Source organism: Rana temporaria, chromosome 1 (assembly GCF_905171775.1).
Source record: "Rana temporaria chromosome 1, aRanTem1.1, whole genome shotgun sequence".
NCBI classification, from domain to species: Eukaryota; Metazoa; Chordata; class Amphibia; order Anura; family Ranidae; genus Rana; species Rana temporaria.
Window position 1 is genome coordinate 400,662,267 of NC_053489.1, and position 13,387 is coordinate 400,675,653.

The window sequence follows — 13,387 nt, forward strand, 5'->3', positions numbered from 1 at the left end:
TAATAGAAAAATAATCTTTCATAAAAATGTCTTTGATATGTGAAGTGAAAAAAATTTCAAAGCATGAACGTGTTCAATCTTCAAGGTGTTTGATTGACAAACGGCTGTGACAGATGGATAGAGTAAAGAATCACCACCAATGCAAAACACTTTTTATTTTCTATTGTAAAATATCACGAATATTCTGAGCCAATCAGAGTGCTCCTTCCGCATTTGCCGAATATTCGCAATTATTTTGTATTGTAAAATATCAAGAATATTCTGAGCCAATCAGAGTGCTCCTTCCGCATTTGCCGAATATTCGCAATTATTTTGTATTGTAAAATATCACGAATATTCTGAGCCAATCAGAGTGCTCCTTCCGCATTTGCCGAATATTCGCAATTATTTTGTATTGTAAAATATCAAGAATATTCTGAGCCAATCAGAGTGCTCCTTCCGCATTTGCCGAATATTCGCAATTATTTTGTATTGTAAAATATCAAGAATATTCTGAGCCAATCAGAGTGCTCCTTCCGCATTTGCCGAATATTCGCAATTATTTTGTATTGTAAAATATCAAGAATATTCTGAGCCAATCAGAGTGCTCCTTCCGCATTTGCCGAATATTCGCAATTATTTTGTATTGTAAAATATCAAGAATATTCTGAGCCAATCAGAGTGCTCCTTCCGCATTTGCCGAATATTCGCAATTATTTTGTATTGTAAAATATCAAGAATATTCTGAGCCAATCAGAGTGCTCCTTCCGCATTTGCCGAATATTCGCAATTATTTTGTATTGTAAAATATCAAGAATATTCTGAGCCAATCAGAGTGCTCCTTCCGCATTTGCCGAATATTCGCAATTATTTTGTATTGTAAAATATCACGAATATTCTGAGCCAATCAGAGTGCTCCTACCGCAGTTATCGAAAATTCGCAATTATTTTCGCATTCGCAATAGCGAAAATTCGCAATCATTTCATTTCGATAAAATATCACGAATATTCGAATTTAGCGAATATATCTCGAATATTCGACTATATATTCGAGATATATCGCAAAATCGAATATGGCGTATTCTGCTCAACACTAGTTACCACACGGGCACGCTCCTGTGTGATACAGTCGGCGGCCATAGCGAAAAAATACCAAGGTTTACAACCCCTTTAAAGGTTTAAAGGATAAGTTCATTTTTTAGAACAAAATAATAAATGCAAATTTTTTTGCACAGTACTGCAGCTCAGTTTTTGGGTCTTGGCAATCTTCTTATAGTCTAGTATGTAGGCTCTTTTTTCAGGTGTCATGTGGAACTTTCAGTGACCAGTATGAGAGAGTGAGAGCGATAACACCAAATTTAACACATCTGATCCCTCACACTTGAGACCTTGTAACACAAATGAGTCACATGACACAGGGGAGGGAAAATGGCTTATTGGGCCCAATTTGGACATTTTCACTTAGGGGTTTACTCACTTTTGTTGCCAGCGGTTTAGACATTAATGGCTGTGTGTTGAGTTATTTTCAGGGGACAGCAAATTTACACTGTTATACAAGTTGTAGACTCACTACTTTATATTGTAGCAAAGTGTAATTTCTTCAGTGTTGTCCCACAAATAGAGTTTTCTTTTGAAGGTATTTGATTACCTCTGCGTTTTTTATTTTTTGCGCTATAAACAAAAAAATAAAAATATCCCCAAAAATGTTTTTAACCACTTCCCATCCCGCGTATATTAAAGTGACGGCTGCAAGGTGGCTCTGCCATCCTGGGAGGCCGTCATATGACGTCCTCAGCCTCCCAGCCGCTAGAGGGCACACGCGAGCACCGCCGCCGGCGTGCGCACGCCTGCCGTGTCACTCGTGCCAATGCGCGTGCCTGGCGGCCGCGATGTCTGCCAGGCACCCGCGATTGCCAGTTACAGAGCCAGTAAACACACAGATCCATGTCCTGTCAGAGAGAGGAGAACGATGGTGTCTTCCTTGTACATAGGGACACCGATCGATAACCTCCCCCAGTCAGTCCCCTCCCCCCACAGTTAGAATCACTCCCTAGGATACACATTTAACCCCTTGATCGCCCCCTAGTGTTAACCCCTTTTCTGCCAGTCACATTTACACAGTAATCAGTGCATTTTTATAGCACTGATCGCTGTATAAATGTGAATGGTCCCAAAAATGTTTTAAAAGTGTCTGATTTGTCAGTCGCAATCCCAATAAAAATCACAGATCGTCGCCATTACTAGTAAAAAAAAAATGCCATAAATCTATCCCCTATTTTGTAGACGCTATAACTTTTGCGCAAACCAATCAATATACGCTTAATGCGTTTTTTTTTTTTACCAAAATAAATATATCAGCCTAAACTGAGGAAAAAACTTTTTTTATTTTTTTTTAATTATGACATTTATTATAGCACTGAAAACGAAAAAATGGTCTGGGCAGGAAGGGGGTGAAAATGCCCTGTATTGAAGTGGTTAAAGAACACATTTCTTTATCAGTTTAGGCCAATATATATTCTTCTACATATTTTTGGTATAAAAAAAATCCCAATAAGTGTATATTGATTGATTTACGCAAAAGTTATACAAACTACAAACTATGGGAAAGATTTATGGAATATTTATGGCATTTTTATTCTTATTATTTTTTTTACTAGTAATGGCGGTGATCTGTGATTTTTAGCGGTACGGCGACATTGCGGCGGACAGATCACTTTTGGCACATTTTTAGGACCACTGACATTTATACAGCGATCAGTGTTATACAAATGCACTTATTACTGTGTAAATGTCACTGGCCGGGAAGGAGTTAACACTAGGGGGGCGATCAAGGGGTTAACTGTGTTCCCTAGTTAGTGTTTATAATTGTATGGCAATGTGACTGACTGGGGGAGGAGATATATCACTGTTCCTATATAGTAGTACAATATGTCTCCTCTCCCCTGACAGAACAGTGATTTGTGTGTTTACACACACAAATCCCTGCGCTAGCGCTTGTGCCCACGATGGTCCCCCACCATGCAGCGGGCACACGTGGTGGCTCGTAAAGGGTACCTATACGGGGATTCGCCCAGCAGAGCCATTCTGCCAACGTATATTGGCGTGAGCCGGTCGGCAAGTGGTTAAATGGTCTTCAATTGTCCTCAGCCGAAGACAGCATAGCAGTGTAAAGGCACCCTACAAACAATTTGCATTGTATACATACTGAAAGCAAGCCCCAATCTCAACTGAGAATGCCACCTCCTTTCCTAATCAAACATGAACTTCATTAGGATTTCATTCATCAAGTAAACAGTCCTGATGCATGGATGAGTCCATTATTCAAAGAAAGGTAAGCATTTGCCCCTTCATCATAGCCTATTCTAACTACACACCCAGTGGGGCAGATTCAGATAGAGATACGCCGGCGGATCTCCTGATCCGCCGTCGTATCTGTGAGACCCGACGGTCGGATCTGTGAGATCCCACCGTCGGAGCTATGCGACTGATTCATAAGAATCAGTTCCGCATAGATCTCCCTTGGATCCGACTGGTGTAAGTGACTTACACCAGTCGAATCTTAGGCTGTAATCTCCCGCCGGCCGCTAGGTGTCGTCGCGATTTTTTACCCGTCGCATATGCAAATGAGGAAAACCGCTGATTCACGTCCGTACGCCCGCCCGTCGCTCGTTTTCTACGTCGTTTGCGTTCGGGTTTTTCCGGCGGATAGCTACCCCTGCTTCTATGAGGGGTAGCTAATGTTAAGTATGGCCGACGTTCCCGCGCAGATTTTTAAATTTTCTACGTCGTTTGCGTACCGCGATCGGGAATACCGATGGCCGCAAACGACGTACCCGCCGCAAACAATGACGTCGTAGCGACGTCATTTGGAGCATGCGCACTGGGCTTTTTCGCCCCGGCGCATGCGCAGTTAAATCGGCGCGGGAACGCGCCTGATTTAAATTGTACACTCCCCCTAGCCGCGGAATTTGCATTCTGCCGGGGGGAGTTAGGATCAGACAGTGCAGTTTGCGAGGTAAGTGCTTTATGAATCATGCACTTGCCTCGCTAAATTGCACCGGCGGATCGTAAACCAGGTAGATCTAGCGGATCTAAAGATCCACAGATCTATCTGAATCTGCCCCAGGGTCTATGACCAGAGGCGGCTCTCTAATTAGGCAAATTAAGCAGTTGCCTAAGGCCTCGCACTCACAGGGGTGAATTAATTTGCCAAATTAAAGAGCTGGAGGTGGGTAGGAATAGAAGCATCCTGGTGATTGGAGGACGGGTTGAGTAGCAGCGCTCCCACCTCTACCGCACTGGCTGCTCTGTGTCACATTCCGTACGTGTGTTCCGCTGGTCACTGGCTCCTCCTCCGTGTCCCTCTCTCCTTTCCCATGCAGCGCCACTCAGCCCAGAGTCCTCCCCAGCCATAGCTCCACCCCCTGAGTCGGCTGCATCTATTCACGAGCACTGCACAAGTCTCCCGCGCAAACTTTAAGCACACAGGTGCAGCTGTATGAGAGCCGGAGGACACCGCAGGCTTGTTTGCCAGCCCCCCCTTCACCCTCTGTCATACACAGATCTCCCTAGCCTTGGAGATATACTGATCGACATGTCTGTGCTGCTGCTGGAGGAACCCAGGTGGCGATGGAAGAGTGCCCGGCACACTTGGTCTTGGTAAATGAGACAACCCCATATCCCCCACACAGCCCCCTGGGGACAGGGACCCCCCCATCATCTTCCCTGGGGACAGGGACCCCCTTAATCTTCCCTGGGGATAGGGATCCCCCATCATCTCCCCTGGTGACAGGGTCCCCATCATCTTCCTTGGGGACAGGGACCCCCATTAATCTCACCTGGGGACAGGGACTTCCCATCATCTCACCTGGGGACAGGGACCCCCATCATCTCACCTTGGGGACAGGGACCCCCCATCATCTCAACTTGGGGACAGGGACCCCATCATCTCCCTATCTCACCTTGGGACAGGGACCCCCCCCATCATCTTCCATGGCCACAAGGACCTCATCTTATCTAGGGACCCCATCTTCCCTAAGGACAGGAACCCCATTTGCAGAACATGCTGCTTGGCAGGGCTGGCATCACCCACCCTAGGGTGCCAGGATGGTGAAAGGGGTAGCAAAATCCAAATCCCGTGCCACTTGGGGATTTGGGGAGGTGTGTCAGTAGGGGTCACTGGATGCCGGGGAAGTTCAAGGAGCTCTATGTGAGTACAGCACTGATAGAGACAGCGCTGGGACCAGCACCGAGATAGAGAGTGCTGGCACCAGCACCGAGATAGAGAGCGATGGCACCAGCACCGAGATAGAGAGCACTAAGAAGAAGTGCACCGACACCAGCACTGAGAACACGCTGATGCCAGTGCTGAGAAAGAGAGCACTGACACCAGCACTTTAAGGCTCTTAATATATGCAATTTATGTAGTTAATTTTAATTGCTTTAATTATTTTTACCATTACAGGCGTTAGTGGGGCCTCATATTTAAGTTACGCCTAAGGCCTCACAAAGTCTAGAGCCGCCTCTGTCTATGACATGTCACAGTCCATCAATTTCACTCGGGTGGACTATACTTCCCAGCAGTTTTCCTTCTTTTGGAACAACTCCGGGGACAAGGAGGCACAGCTGCATTTCAGACAACAGACAGGCCATAATGCAAAGGACCCCTTGCAACAATATCCTCAGTCTGTCTGCATGGCAGCCGGGGACTGAGATGAACTCCTTCCTTAATTGAAGAATCTACAACCTGCAAGAGATCACATGTTGCTTTTCATGACTAGTGTAGTTCCCATAGTGCAACCTTTTCTTGACCCCCCCACTGTTACCTCCCCCTTTTAACCCCTATTCACCACCCCCTTTTGCCCCAGTAACGAGATCAACACAGTAAATTGGAGTAAAATTGGCCACAACAGCCATTTTTATTTTATAACCAAAATTAAATATTTAACCAAACTTTAGATAATAATATCTCCAACAGTTCCAACTCTATTATTAAAGGGGTGGTTCACCCTAAAAACTACTTTTTCTTATTACACTGGCCCCCCACATTACAATACGATTAAGGCTATTATTATTTTTTTGATGCTGTACATACCTTTGTACAGCATATTCACCCGTGGCATCCGGGTTGCGAGTCCCGCGGGAGTGGGCATTCCTAACATGTCTGTGATTGACGCTTTGACCAAAAACGAGCTCCCCCCGTCGCATAAGCCGCGTCACGATTGGCGAAAGGAGCCGAACGGCGATGCGCATGCGCAGTATAGCGCCGACTCGCCGTTCGGCTCCTTTCGCCAACCGTGACGCGGCTTACACAACGGGGGGAGCTCGTTTTTGGTCAAAACGTCAATCACAGACATGTTAGGAACGCCCACTCCCGCGGGACTCGCAACCCGGATGCCACGGGTGAATATGCTGTACAAAGGTATGTACAGCATCAAAAAAAAAATAATAGCCTTAATCGTATTGTAATGTGGGGGACCAGTGTAATAAAAAAAAGTAGTTTTTAGGGTGAACCACCCCTTTAACAATTTTTAAACCAAAACACTTTATTATTAACACCAGTCCCAATTGGTCTTTGACAGTAAACTCCCATTAATCTTTTCCTTCACCACCACACTGCGGTACCATTACTATACCAGGCCCCCAGCCTACTCCAGCTCGGAGACACCCACTTTTAACCCGTAACCGTATTACAGCGGACACCGTTCCACTGCAAAAACCCCATGAGGGGCACATCCCACCGATGAGCCCCCCAACCATTTCCATTCCATCAGTTAACTGTAACCATCAAAGACCAAGGACACCGCCACAGGCTGAAAGGGAAAAAACCCTTTCCCTCACGGGCCCCTCCACACCCGCAGGGCCCTCTGAATTCCCTCCTGCACACCTAGCACCCACAAATCTGTACCCACCTCAGTTGGGTGAACACCATCCCTGAGCAGGTACAGCCCTACATTCAACTCCAACTCCCTGTGCCGAACCACCAACCCCCCATGCTTAGCCACAAACCTCCCCAGAACCTTTTTCACTTTTACCCTCCCCTTGTTGACCCGATCCACTGACCTTGCCATACGCCAAGTGATCTGTGTGACAATGTCAGACCAAACGATCAACATCCGTGGGAAAGATGCCCGGAAGGTCAAGACATCCGCCTTGACCGCCGATATCAAATCCCCTATAGGCCGAATCCCCAGGTCGTTCCCGCCGACGTGTAACAGTAACACATCTGGGGTCGGTCGAGCCGAGCATAGCGCTGCACCTCTGGCAGCACCCTGCCCCACCCCATCCCAGGGATACCCAACCACCTAATCGTTGCCTCCCGCCTGAAAATCCCCAACTGCCTTCCATCTGGCCTAGCATCCGCTCTCCTGGCCCCCCTACAAACATAAGAATGCCCCATGATCCACACGAGGCGCGCCTGCCTTCCACCTGAAAAACAAAACAGCAATAGTGACTATGAAAACTTGCAACCCAGCAATACATCCCGGAATTTTTTTTTGAGACCCACCCTTAAAACCAAACCCCCAAGCCTGAGCATCCCGGACCCCTTATTCATCCAACACCATATGTGGGCGTACATAAGACCGAAATCTCTTCGTTCCCCATCTCCCAATCCTTTTCACTGCCGCCTCATCCAACCCGCACCGGGCCGCCTCGGTCGCCCCCCCCCCCCCCCCGATACGGAGGGAGTGCGGGGCAAACAGTAGCTTGTCCAACCCCGTCTTCTTTAAACATTTTCTAAAAATCGCTACAAATTGAAACCTTGATACGAATGAACCGTCCCTATGCATCAAAAACGGCCCACCACCCCCAGGGCGCACCCCCAAGAACTCCCTTACGACCCTTACCGGACACACTTCCGAACCCGGCAACGTATACAAAAACACGCCCACCCCTTTTCCCCTCTGATCCGTCTTTGACCGCCGCAGCCTAAAAACCACCTTATCCTCCGACGACCTGACGTCCTCAATCAAAAGGCCCCCGGCCACCTGTTTTGAGGGACTGACAAGCTCCCCCACCCGCAAAGCCCCAAAAATGCTACCGAAAAAAACGTCCGAAACAGCCGCACCTCGTAGTCCGACGAACAAACCTCCCCCAGTACCCCAAAAATCCTGCGCAATACCGAAAATGACACCGGCCTTTGCTCTGATGACCTTTCTTGTACCCCTATAACCGCCTGCTTTACCCAAAATATTTTTGTAAGATCCTCCCTACCTTCCAATTTGAACAAAAATGCCAGGGCCGCTAGTTTCTTCTCCAAGAAACACACGGACCCTCCCTTCTCCATGTGTCTAGCCACAAAATAAACCACCAACCAGCCCATCTCCCCATTCCCCAGCTCGGCTTCCGCCAGCCGCCTGAAACCAGACCATTCCTCCCATACCTTTGAGTATGCGGCCCATGTCGGCCCACTCACCGATCTCCTGATCCAGTCTGCTGCGACTCCAATGCAATTCCCCACATCCACCCCGGGCAAGGGACCCCTTCCGCGTCCGCCCCTGGAGCCAGCTCCCTGAACCTGTCCCACTGAAACCGAGACAAGGCGTCAGCGAGTCTGTTATCCACCCCCGGAATGTGCACCGTATACAGAAAAATATTCCACTGTAAACAGCGCAACACGAGGTGGCGCAGCAATCGCACCACCGGCAAAGATGAACCGGAAATACGATTAATTACCTGTACCACCCCCATGTTATCGCAATTCAGTCTGATCTTTAAATCCCTGCATTCCGCACCCCACAGCTCGATCGCCACTACCACCAGGAATAGCTCTAGCAGCACCAGGTTCTTTTCAAAACCTGCCGCCAACCAGGACTCAGGCCACGCCTCCGCGCTCCATCGTCCTTTAAAGAAGGCCCCGTAACCTGTGGACCCAGCCGCATCTGTGACCAAGTCCAGATCAAAGTTGCTGACCGGCCCAGACATCCAAATGGCCTTTAAATCCCCCGTTAGGCGAATATAGTGCGTAGGTGCCCTCACGCCCGCCGTAGCTGCCGACAGCCGTCGGCAGAAAACCCTTCCCATAGGGATGATGCAGCAGGCAAAATTCAACTTGCCCAACAAGGACTGCAAGGCCCGCAACTGAACCTTGTCCCGCCCCAGCATCCCCCGAATCTCCAGCCGAAGATTCTCTACCTTGTCCACCAGAAGCCTGCACTCCATTGCCTCGGAATCAATAATGATTCCTAAGAAACTCAAAGCCGTGGCCGGGCCCTCCGTCTTGTCGGCCGCCAAAGGACCCCCGAACCTGTCCGCCATGTGCTGCAACGTTGCCAACAAGATCGCACACACGTTGGATGACGGAGGACCCACGCACAGAAAGTCATCCAGGTAATGAATGACTGAATCCGAGCCTGCCACATCCCTGACCACCCACTCCAAGAATGAACTAAACGTTTCAAACAACGCGCAGGAAATCGAGCAGCCCATCGGCAAACATCGATCCACGTAAAACTCGTCCCGCCACCGGCAACCCAACAGCCTAAAACTGTCCGGGTGCACCGACAGCAAGCCTCAATGTCCGACTTTGCCATAAGAGCCCCCCTTCCGTAGCGCCGCACCCACCGTACCGCAGCGTCAAATGACGTGTACGATACCGTGCATGCCTCGGGGTCTATAGCGTCATTCACCCACCCCCCCTTTGGAAAGGATAAGTGGTGAATGAGGCGAAACTTGTTTGGTTCCTTCTTGGGCACCACCCCCAGAGGCGACACCACCAAATCCGGCAGTGGCATCTCTGTGAACGGCCCGGCCCCGCCATCCTACCCAGCTCAACCTCCCAGCCAATTTTGCTGACACCACCACCGGGTTCTCCAAGGCAGACCGCAGGTTCTTAGCCAAGGGTGGCGCCTTCGACAAAGAACTGGGAATGACAAAACCCTTGGAAAACCCTGCCGCGACCAGCTGCGCCGCCGCCCTATCTGGTTACCTATCTAGAAAAGGACCCATCCTTTCCCCCTTCACCGGCGTTGTCCCCTTTGCTAGCAGCATCTCCCGCCTGCTTTCCTTTTTTGAAGCACCGTGACAGGGGGTGAGCACCCCCGCATCTGGAGCACTCGTGTTTAAAACGACAGGTTCCCCCAAACTTGCAGGAACCCTCGTCAAACTGCCAACACACCCCCCATTTTTTCCCGGCCGGCGATCTAGAGGTGGGCGTACCCCCGGCCCGCCCTGAAAAAACTGAGTATTAGTCCGGGGCGCAGAAATCATCCGCATCCACAAACGAATGTCCTTGTGGTCCCATCGCAACCTATACCTCCTCATTGTCTTTTTTAGAACTGTCTGGCTTCACCCGGTCCAAATTGAATTTTTCTAACGGGAAAAAATCTCCACATACTCACCTTTCTCGATTTTATCCCTGATCTCCTGCTTCAGATGAGCCCCCAGCGGCCCCTCAAAGCAGACGTACACCTCACCTTTTGCCGCATCAGCCCCTGGAACCGGTGGTCGTGATCCGGGACGACCCCCCGGCCGTTCCACTGCATTTCCCCCGTTGGGACCCCCCGATGTCCCAGCGGTGTGGGGGGGGAACCGCTCCATCATCACTGCTCCGCTGCGTGGGCGAGGATCGGGCGCCAGTACGGCCCGAGGCCCCGCCCACCGGGCCCAGACTAGGTGGAGGATTCCGTCCGCCATCACCCCCGGCCGAAGCATGTGAGCGCTTGGCAGGAGGGGGCGATGGGTCCTCCTGGGGGCTTCTACTAGGCCGCTGGGCCCTGGAGGTGGGGGTAGGCGAAAAACGCTCCGGCGGTCGTGACCGCCGAGCGCGTGGGGACACTCGTGTTGCGGCCTGCGACCCCCCCGACCCCCCCGCTATAAGATCCCCCACCTGAGCCTCGAGCCATCCTGGTTCCCGACTGGCCGCCGCGGCCCGCAGCCGCGCTAGCAGCAAACCAATGTTCTCCATTGCTAGGTAAAATCAGGGAGCAGAGAAAAAACCTGCCTCCCTGAGCTAACTCTCCCGCACTGTGCACGTGGGCTTACCCCGCCCCCGTATATATACCGCTCCTCCCCCTCAAGCCAACTCATCCTACGACCACTCCCCTGAGAACACCTCCTTTCCTTAACCCCTCGTTGACCTTCAACACACTCGTCTTGCCCAGCCCTCCGTTATTCCTCCTTTTTGTCCTTGTCACTCCAGGCCTCACTGGATGGAGCACCCTAACAAACTCAACTTTAGTCAACCTGGCTCAGTTGGGCACTCCATGTATATGCCAGCAGCATTCAGTCCAGCACAATACTGGCAGTACAGCTCTCTGGAATGTTCTCCACTAGCAACTAGAATGTGAGTGTGAAGTGACTGTTAGCATAGCGTCCTTGACATCGCACAACGCATATTTGTAACCCATATTAAAAATAACAAAGGCATCTTGATGGCATTTACAAATAGTAACCGGGATAGGGCAGAATTACATACTCTCACAGATGTCCTTTTTGTCTGGTCTGCGGATGACTACACTGTGCAGGTTAATTTTCCGGCCGTAGCCCCAGGTGTTTAATACTGACAGGTGTTTTCCAGTTATCTTGGGTGACAATTTCAGAAAGTCAATGTTGAAAGGAATCTGGAGGAAACTGTGCACGGCTTCATCCACCCATTGAGTTTCTTTCTCTGAGATTTCATTTTCCAGATGAGCGGGTATGTAAGGGTATAGGTACCTGTATTCTTCTGCCATTTTCTTTATTACAAACCGCTGTACCTTTGACAGCCGAGGCAGGGTCTTAGGATCTCCATATCCAGGTAGAACCCGGGTGTCTGGAGCATGCTGAACCGAACACCCAGCGGCGACATCCAGCTTATAAACAGGCTTAATGTTAGGCATGGGCGTAATAGGGCAGATGTTATGGATGATACTGTATGTTTCTTTAAATGCAACTCTATGGTGCATCTATGTTGTACTTCTTCCTGTGTGGTGTTTCCTGTTCCTACTGGGTCATTCAGTAGACATGGCTTGTGTACAGTTACAGTTATGGCTTGTGCTTTTTCTTTTCTTTTTTTTTTTTTTACCACTCTGAATGAGCGCCCGCCTGCCATCTTCCCACCTAGAAAGATGACCAAGTCATCAAATGGTGGTAGCACCTGCACAGAGCAGCACTGCCAGCAAGAGTCCTAACGATACAAGAACCCTAAAATTCATCATCGTGGAAGGTGAGTTTGTACACTTTCGAGCACATTTCTCCCTTTGGATCCTACAGTAATGATCCCTGAAAGTATAGTTCTGTCTCTTTACATATATCACATGAAACATGATGTCAGAAGATTTCTGGATACATGTGTAACAGGCGATCTCGGCGCCCTATTGCGTTCCACTCTGGAACGCATACAGCGACCGCGAGATGATGTCATCGCCCGGCGCCGCGTGCATTTCACCGTGGAATGCGGAAGTGCGCCTCGTATTAGTGCTTATGCACTACACCTGTCTGGCTCCTATAAAGAGAACAGCGTGCATATTGCACATTGTTCCATTATTGTCGGCTGTAGCCGGCCTGGCTACTAACGAACTACAGGTACTATCCATCCCCTCAAGTGAACGAGCAGCAACTGAGTAGCAGCGCAGCCCGGATCCAAGCTGGTTATCTACTGCTTCCTTCCACACTGTCCATCTTACTGCTGTGGCTGGGGACACCCTAGGATATCCTGCACCAGGAGACCCTCCAAGACGGAATCCCGTTACTGCTGCAATACTCTGCGTACTCTTATTCTCTGCAAACGGATAAGTAGCAATTTTTTTTTAATTTTGGTTTGGGGTTCCACTTAATATTCATACCAGACCCTGGTAATGGACTGGGGGAGTGAGCCCATTTTACAATGACTTTTATCTGTATTGCCGGGACCCGACAATTCATTATAGAGTAGATTTAAATGACTTTTTTTCCTTTAGAAATGTAATTTTGTGCAGGGACTGTTCTAAACATGGGAAAATTTGCCACTTTACAGGAATACTATAGACACCCCCCAGGTACGAAATTTAAAGGAATATTTCACTTTTTTTGCATTGATACATGTCTCCTTTTTTATGACAATAACTTGCATATTAACCTTTAAAATTAGCACTTTTGATTTCTCCCATAGATTTTTAACCACTTCATTACTAGCCCATAGTCATTTGACGTCCACAGATGGGATCTCCCATCCTGGGTGGACGTCATATGACGTCCTGGGCTTTGTGCAGTGATATCTGAATGATGCCTCAAGCTAGAGGCATCATTCAGATATCATTCGTTAGTGCCGGCGATTCTGTGCACGATAAGAATGATCGTTCTTATAGGCGGCGGGAGGGGACATCCCCCCTCCCGCCGCCATCCTGTGCTTCTCCGGGCTCTCCCGTGCCATCGGGGGCCCGGAGAAAGAATCGTCCGGCGCAGGCAGAAAGCATAGAGATGACTGGTGATGGTCACCAGTCATCTCTAT

At 49.2% G+C, this 13,387-nt stretch overlaps 1 non-coding gene across 1 annotated transcript; it reads right to left on the reverse strand.

Moving 5' to 3' along the window:
• Positions 1 to 11,981: 11,981 nt before the first annotated feature.
• On the reverse strand, positions 11,982 to 12,196 carry LOC120925268. Its single transcript, XR_005746557.1, has one exon. It is a non-coding gene; the product is annotated as a small nucleolar RNA U3 (small nucleolar RNA).
• Positions 12,197 to 13,387: the final 1,191 nt, after the last annotated feature.